The following is an 8,621-nucleotide window of genomic DNA, read 5'->3' on the forward strand; positions in this document are numbered from 1 at the left end:
TAAATAATCTTTTTAAAAAAATGGGTATCAAACTCTGACCCACTTACCCCTCAGAATCAAGACAAAGATCAGCAACATCTTTAAGCTACTAAGACTGCTTGAGTGGGGGGCCTTTATTTGTGGGGAATCGAGACTTGGATGGGAGGACAAATACTCAGAAGGGCTAACGTTGCAGAGAATGAGACATTTCTGCCCAAACATCTGCAGTTGGAAAAACGGCTTCAAGGGATCCTTGTTTAGGTCTGGCGCCGATCATCGTATTTATGGGCTCCCTGAGGGCACACCATGGGACTGACTGAGAGAGGCCCAGCACAGGCCCTGTTTTCTCCTGAGTGGCAGAAGCTGTCCTAGAGCCAAAGCCCTCCAAAGGAAAGCTACACACCCCTGTGCTGTTGCTAAGCAAATGTGATGCTCTTCACCCTATCATTATTGTGCCTGGTACATGGAACATGCCAGACATATTCATTGAGTGAACTGATCCCAATATAAGGTAAAGCCCATGCTCCTCCAATACTCTCTTGAGATCTGCGGCTTGTCAGGGCAGAAGTCACAGATATGACTGAAGATTAAATTAATTGGGGGGGGAAAAAAGAAATAACCAAACAAACTGCTCCAATTATAGGATAATACATATGTATCTATTATGGCAAAGGAGTAGGTATTACAGGTATGTATTACACATGCACAACCAAAAGAAATAAGAACACAATTCTGTTGCAGAAGACTTTGCTAGTGACAGTTATTAGTATGTGCCTCAGACCACGCTGGCCACGGCTGTAGGCAGGATGGAGAAAGAAATCACCCGTAGTGTTACAATTGGGGTGAAAGACAGGATGGTACCTGGGGAGACCGGAAAGGACTGGAGGAGGAGGTGGTGGTGGAGGAGGAAGTGGGAGAACAAGCAGGGAATCACGGGACAAGCGGAAACTCTAGGGCACATACGATTAAGTCCCGAGAGCCAATGCTTAGCGAGACTTTGCTCTGTGTAAGGGCTAAACGCTCTGTATACACCTTCTTATTTGCTCCTCATGGTAACTCCATGAGGAAGATCTTTTTATTCCCATTGTACATGTGAAGGAACTGGAATTCAGGTGGACACAGAGCTAATAAATGGCAGGAACAGGATTCAGACTGGCCTGACTCCCCCCAGTCCTTGTCCTTCTGTAATCCAGCAAGAAGGAAGGAACTGCTCTTGCAACGACACAACGGGAGAAAAGACAGGATGAAAACAAATCAAGGAACGTTTTGTTCATGGATTCTGAGGTTCCATGAATTAACACAGAAGCTCAGGTGGGGGTGGGAGGGATAGAAGGAGGAAGAATGGAATTAGAATTGTGTCATTCTGGTGGCCATCGGGAGGGTGGACAAGAGATCAGTCAGGAGGCTGTGGCCATGATCTGGGCTCAGAGCGAGAGGCTCACTGAGGGCCCTCAGGCTTTGCCACTCAGTCATGTGGTCCAGGGGCCAGCAAACTCTGAGTCACATAGAGATGGTCAGAAATGCAGACTCTGAGCCCCACCCAGACCTACTGGTTTAACTATGTATTAACCTGATACCCAGCCAATTCTAACGCACATTGGAATCTGACCAGCATTGCCATGAAGGACAGGAGCTCCGCCTGGCCCTCACGCTCCTCTTAGAGGTACACATCTTTTTTTTTTTTTTAAAGATTTTATTTTTATTTATTTGACAGACAGAGATCACAAGTAGGCAGAGAGGCAGGCAGAGAGAGAGGAGGAAGCAGGCTCCCTGCCGAGCAGAGAGTCCGATGCGGGGCTCAATCCCAGGACCCTGGGATTGTGACCTGAGCCAAAGGCAGAGGCTTCAACCCACTGAGCCACCCAGGCGCCCCGAGGTACACATCTTTTTTGGATGGTAGATCCCTTTGAGAATCAGAGGAAAGTCAAGGACACTCACCCCTGAAAAAAGTGCTGATGCATACCAACAGTAACCTACAACTTTAGGGGTATCACAGAGCCTCAAAGAGCATGAGGATAGCTGCTGGTTTGTAAGGAATCCCCGAATCTTAATTCATTGATAATTTAGTTGGGGAGCCATGGTGAGGAATTTGCACTAAAAAAAATTCAAGTCTGAAGTCATGGGTTGTCATCTTAAGAGACCTCTCCAGAGCCTGGACCAGACTTCCGGCTCCATGGCTGGGGCCGAGACTCTGTTCCCATCATCCCCACCCCCCTGGCATTGTTCTCCAAATCCCCCGGGTGATCTGAGCAGATACCCTGGAGCAATGAAACCAGGCCCACCCCGGCTTCCTCGAGCTGGATGGGGCCTGCCTGCCTCCTTTTCTTAAGTCCCAGAAAAGCCAAAATTAGCCTCACTTTTGTTTCTTTTCTCAGGAGTCTCTACATTGTATCTCAGGAAAGGATTATTGTGCTCTGGGGACCCTATCTTATCGTGGGGTGTGGGGGAGGTGATGAGTGAAAGGAAAATGGTCTTTGACAAATTGGTTCAGTGTGGCCAATCATGTGACTTTCCAGCACTCGCGCACTACTGCTCCAGTGAGGGTATTGTTTTGGCTCCCAAATATTTAGCCAAGCAGGAGCCCGGGAAGGTTGGGGAGCGGTCAGAGGCTTGAGGGCATGATAATGCGGGGAAAGGACTGATTTGGGTGACCCTCTGGCATTATGTGGAGAACGGTGATACCCGGGAGGCTCTGGTCCCACAGCCCCTGAGTGCCTTATCACTCCCTGAATTCTTTTGAAAGGTCACTGAGGGTCACTGCCTGAATCCAGAGAGATGGGCGAGACCCCTTCAGAGGAATCGGGCTCTGGAGGCTCCTCTGATTCAGTAATTACCTGCTTCCTGGCTGGACAGGCTGCCCGGCTGACTCCTCTGGGGCCCGAGGAAAATACTCTTTTACCTCTCACAGCGCACAGGGATCAGAAAAACAAAACCATGCCCAGCAAGGCAAGGAGCAAATGTGACTTGAGCTGTCAGAGCTAAAGGCATCACACAGAGAATTCAAGGCCTGACCAGGCATTTGCCCTTGTATGACTTTTCCCAAAAAATTCCTGCGTCTCCAGGGAGAGAACGTTCCCGCTGACCTCACTCAGGCTCACTCAGCCTGACATCACGGGACTTTTGGGAGATGAGGCCACAGCAGCACGTGACAATGTGTGTTATCGATGGGGAACACTTTTCCCCCGTGCTCATGTGGTCATCTGTTTGATATGCCTGTGGGTGGAGGTGGGCAGAGGGGAAGGGAGTGTCCGGTCACCGGCGACAGAAAAAAGCCATGAGGTCATCGGAGCCCGAGGCTTTCCTCACTGACCAGCGGCAGCAATTGTCTCCCTGGCTTGCTTTCCCAGGGGCTCACCTCCGCTCTCATGGAGGGTGCTGATATTGGGGTTCCTGCTTTGGACATACATTTTCCTCCATCTGAAAATATGCTCCGAAAGCCAGATAGGAGATGTATTATTTGGCAAGAGATTTAAAATTTAGCTTGGAGAATTGTACCGTTGTTTCTAGGTCCTGATGCCCATACTCTGTCAGATTCTCCCTGGGATGTCCCCCTCCTGGGGGCTCGCACAACTCCCTGCTTAGGCACGGCTGAGTGGGCAGCCTTCCACTTTGTCCACACCCTCCTCTCACTAGTTTGGGATTTCCCTCCCACTCCTCCACTCCCAGAGCCACGGACTCAGCAGAACGTGAGAATGTGTATGATAAGCAGACCCCCCCCACCCCAATGATTCTGCTGTGCACTGAGTTTGGTGATCATGGAGTCGGCTGATCTCAAAGGACGGATTTAGCTCCGATATTTTAGTATCAAAATGTTCTGAGGAAGGCAGCTTTCAGGGAATAAGCACACAGCCATTGGCACGGGTGAGTTTTAATAACCATTAGGTGTCAGTCTTCCTATTTCAATGGTTCTCTACCTTGGCCACATATTAGAAATACACGTGGGGTTTTTAAAAACTACACATGACATGATTTCAAAGAAGAGAGTCTTTCCTCTTCTCTAAGAAGCAAAAAAGCGCCTCAGGATCCCTGGCAGTATTTCTGGTAGAAGGGGGCCTGTTGGGCACCTGGTAATCTCTTGGGGAATCTTCCTCATGAAGGTGAATAGCTTGGGGCCACAGAGAACAGACAGCCTTCTGAACAAAATGGGGTGTGGGGACCCCAAGACTCACTCTGGAAACTTCTTTTGAAAGAGTAGCCTCAGGGGGCGCCTGGGTGGCTCAGTGGGTTAAAGCCTCTGCCTTCATCTCAGGTCATGGTCCTGGGATTGAGCCCCACATCAGGCTCTCTGCTCAGCAGGAAGTCTCCTTCCTCCTCTCTCTCTGCCTGCTTCTCTGCCTACTTGTGATCACTGTCTGCCAAATTAATAAATAAAATCTTAAAAAAAAAAAAAGAGTAGCCTCGGAGCACTTGGGTGGCATAGTCAGTTGAAGGACGGACTCCTGGTGTCAGCTCAGTGCGTGATCTCATGGTCGTGAGATTAAGCCCCTCGTTGGGCTCCATGCTCAGCATGGACTCTGCTTAAGATTCTCTCCCTCTGCCCCTCCTGCTCATGCACATCAACTCTCTCTCTCTGATAAATAATTTATATTTATTTTTTTAAAAGATTTTATTTATTTACTTGTCAGAGAGAGAAAGAGGGAGAGAGAGCACAACAGGGGGAGCAGCAGGCAGAGGGAGAAACAGGCTCCCCACTGAGCAAGGAGCCCAATTTGGGACTCGATCCCAGGACCCTGGGATCATGACCTGAGCTGAAGGTAGATTCCCAACTGACTGAGCCACCTAGGCATCCCTAAATAAATCTTTAAAGGAAAAAAAAAAAAAGAGTAGCTTCCTTGGGGAAGGGGATAGGCTCAGATCCTTAGAGTCCAGGATGGTCACAGAAAAGCTGTGGGTGCAGATGGGTCTCCGTGGGGAAGAGGGTGGGAGAATGGAGAATCTGGAGCTGCCAGCTGGAGGGGCTGGATCCGGGTCTGACTCAGCACCATGAGGCCAGCCGGTGTCCTGGGAGGAGGCTGTGTAGGTGAGCTATTTTAGGAGACCAAGTCAGGGTACCCTCGGCCACTGGTAGCAAAGGGGGAGGCAGCTGACCCTTCTGGAAGAGCCACGGCTGAGCCTGAAAGGCTGCCAGGACCAGGGGGCAAGCAGCCGCGAAGTGAGAGGCTCGGTGTCCAACACTGACACCACGAGGCCGCAAGAGGTCACAGCGGAAGTCACGACAACGGCTAGTCTTGTCTTTGGTCCTGTTTGCCCCACGTTGATTTCACTGCCTTGCGCTTATTCATTCATTTAATAATACCCAGGAATGGGGCGCCTGGGTGACTCAGTGGGTTAAAGCCTCTGCCTTCAGCTCAGGTCATGATTCCGGAGTCCTGGGATCGGACCCCGCGTAGGGCTCTCTGCCCAGCGGGGAGCCTGCTTCCCCCTCTCTCTCTGCCTGCCTCTCTGCCTACTTGTGATCTCTGTCTGTCAAATAAATAAAAATAAAATCTTTAAAAATAATAATAATAATAATAATAATACCCAGGAACAGTTCTGGGACAGAGTCACAACCACCCCTATTGTACAGAGAAGGAAACTGAGGCATGGAGGTTATACATGGAGCTGGCAGGCTGCGAACCCGAGAGTCTGGCTCCAGAGCCCACTCCCCTAACCTCAGGCAGCCATCATCACTGAGCCCTCACTGTGTGCCCTTATGTTCTCTGAGCTCCTTTAGCCTAGCTTATGAGGAAAGAACTGTTTTTATTCCCGTTTCACAAATGAGGAAAGTGAGGCACGGGAAAGTTAAGTGGCGGACAGTTCATTGCCCATCCCCTCCCTTCTGGGAATGAGGCCAGACTAGTGCCACCTAACCCTATCACAGCTCCTTCACTTTGGGGACCAGCTAAGTCTTTAGGGTTCTCGGCGACCCCAAGTGAGGTGGGAATCTTTTCTAGGTGATGCTGAGCTTCCCGCAATAAAACGTGTGCGGTCCTTAGGGAGAGAGTGGAAAAACAAAGTAGGTGTGACAATATTTCCACCTCAGTTTTGTGAGAGCAGACCGTACCGATCTCAGGGCTCCTGTCCCGGATTTACTGAATCAGAAGATATGCAAGGTGGGGCCAGGAAACCCGGATTAAAAGAAAACCCAAACCGAACCCCAGGTGATTCTGGTGCATGGCCAGGGTTGAGAGTTACTGCCTTCATTTCATAGTAATATTTTACAACCCCTGGCAGCAGTGATTCTAGGATGCGCTGCTAGCTTTCAGATCGTCTGGCTAGAATGAAGCTGCCTGTAGAAGCTGAAGAGAGGGAAGGAGCGGGTGAAGGACGGGGGAGCAGAGAATCAGAGTCCACGGGGCTCCAGACTCACCCACACAGGCGTGAGGTGGAAATCATCTGTTCTTCAAACACAGCCTCAAATATCTGGTTCTCTGTGAACACTTCCCTTGTCTGGGCCCCACTCTTGCAGCCTTGTCCCCAGCCAAAGGACTGCCACCCTGTGAGCCCACAGTGCAAGCTTCCCTGAGACCACTGCTCACCTCATCCCTGTCCCCGCTCTGGGTTCTCCAGCCCCAGGCAAGACACACAGTCTCACGGCATGGGGTTCGGCATGGGGTTCGCGCACTCCCCCAGCCGCCTGGCAAGATATCTGGGATGGAGACTCTCTCAGAAAGTGCTAGCTGAGGGAACACAAGGGAAGAAAGAAGGGCAGAGTAAAGACAGGAGATAGAGGAGACTCAAAGAGCCATAGGGTCACCACAGAGGGACGACGACTGGTGAAATCTGATTTAGTGTGCATCCCTTGAGCACGTGTGACCTTCGCTCTGACCCACTCCAAGCACTCAGCCTCTCCAGGCATTCCCCTGGTCAGCCCAGAACTGGGGACAGAGTACACAGAGAGAGGGGAGTACATTTATGATTTCACCAGGAACCTCATCTTAGGTGTGCAGATGCTTATAACAACTCTATGTGGTAAATTGGGTAAATGTTAATAATCCCATTTTACAGCTGAGAAAACTAAGGCTCACAAAGCTAAGAAACATGTCCAAGGTCGCATGGCTAGCGAGCAGAGGACGGGTTAATAGATTCTTAAGTCTGGAAGAGCCCCGGCATATCTCCTGATCCAAATCTCTGGGCAATGGTGCATCTTCCCCAAAACCTCTTCGAGGAGGGGTTGGAGTGGTGGTAGTGAAGCTGGATTGGAGTCATTCTGGTGTCTGGGAGCTCTGGACGTATACGACTCACTCAGCTCAATCCTTTCCCCCTTAAGCCCAGTCAAAGGCACTGCTCTCTCTCTGCTCTCCCTGTTCTGCTCTACCTCACCCAAGAAGCCAAGGTCCACATCTCTGCCTGAGAGAAGGCCCACTTGCCCTCCCTTGTAGCTCACAGAACCAGGGTCAGCTCAGCAGCTCCCTTCTCTCCTCCCCCTCCCTCAGGCCAGCATGGGAGAATCACCACTTGCCTGTGGGGATCTATTTTCTGGTGAAGGGGTATCGAAGGGGTGACACCTTCTGCTCCTCTTGGTTTGCTCTGGAGAAAGGGAGCATCTCAGAGTGTATCAATCCGGCCTCCTCAGAAGTTCAAAGAAGCTTTACCCATACAATCTTAGAATAAAAGTGCAGTCAAGGCCTAAAAGACATCCAGGTGAGGTGGACTCAAAACGGGGGGGAGGGTGACAAAACGAATTGCTTCATGCCTACAAAGTTATGATGATAACTGATACTTCACTGGCCTTTAGGAGCTGAAAAGGCCATTCATGGTAAGTTTGCAGGGTGTGGCGCCCAACGAGGAGGCAGGTCAGAGGGGAGTGAACTTTCTTAAGAAGGAGAAGAGCAGGAATCAGTCTCATTGATGAAGGTTTAGAATATAGGTGAGGTTCAGTGGGGTGAGGTCTGGAGCCAATGACCAAGAAAGAATTCCTGAGACATCTTTGGTGCAAGACAGTGGGTTATTAAAGCACAGCGACAGGACCCGTGGGCAGAAAGAGTTGCTGCCCCGGGGTTGGGAGGGGTGGCAGGTTATATACACCAGAGTTGGGGGAAGTAAGAAAAAAGGGAGGTTTCAATAGAACATTCATATGAGGACCTACAGATACCCAAGGCCTTCAGGCCTTGCCATTGTCAGATTAAGGTTGTTTTCCCCTCTAGCAAGGTATTAACTGTTAAGATAGTTGGGAGATTCCTAAAGAATGTCCCACTCAGGAGTGGGGGTGGGGAAAGTTGCAGGGTGTCCGCTTTTGCTTTGTCCTCAGCCAGCCTTCTGTTCCCTCATCATCACAGCCGGGGGAACGGTGGGACCAGGATGTGCCCACGGGCCTTCTGCATCCGAGGTCAATGACTTTGCCCTGTGGCAGGCCAGGGCAAGCCCTACTGGGGACCTCCGCTCAGGCTGTTGCCGCTGGGATCCGCGGCAGCACTTCTAAGCCTGGTCCTTTATTGTGTATTATCTTATCTCAATAGGAAAAGGCAATTCAGGGGAAGAATTTCCTTGTCACGGTGCTCAGGGCTTTCCATTGTCCAGCTTTCTTAGTTCTGGTTCATCCCCAGGGTCGGACAATTACTCATGTCCCTGGAGGCGCCTTATCAGGGGTGTCGAAGATAGAAGACTTATTTTTTTCTCAGGACCAGACAAACTGGAATCTGTCCATCCCCTGTGTCAGGACA

This window comes from Martes martes (assembly GCF_963455335.1).
Source record: "Martes martes genome assembly, chromosome: 1".
Lineage (NCBI taxonomy): Eukaryota > Metazoa > Chordata > Mammalia > Carnivora > Mustelidae > Martes > Martes martes.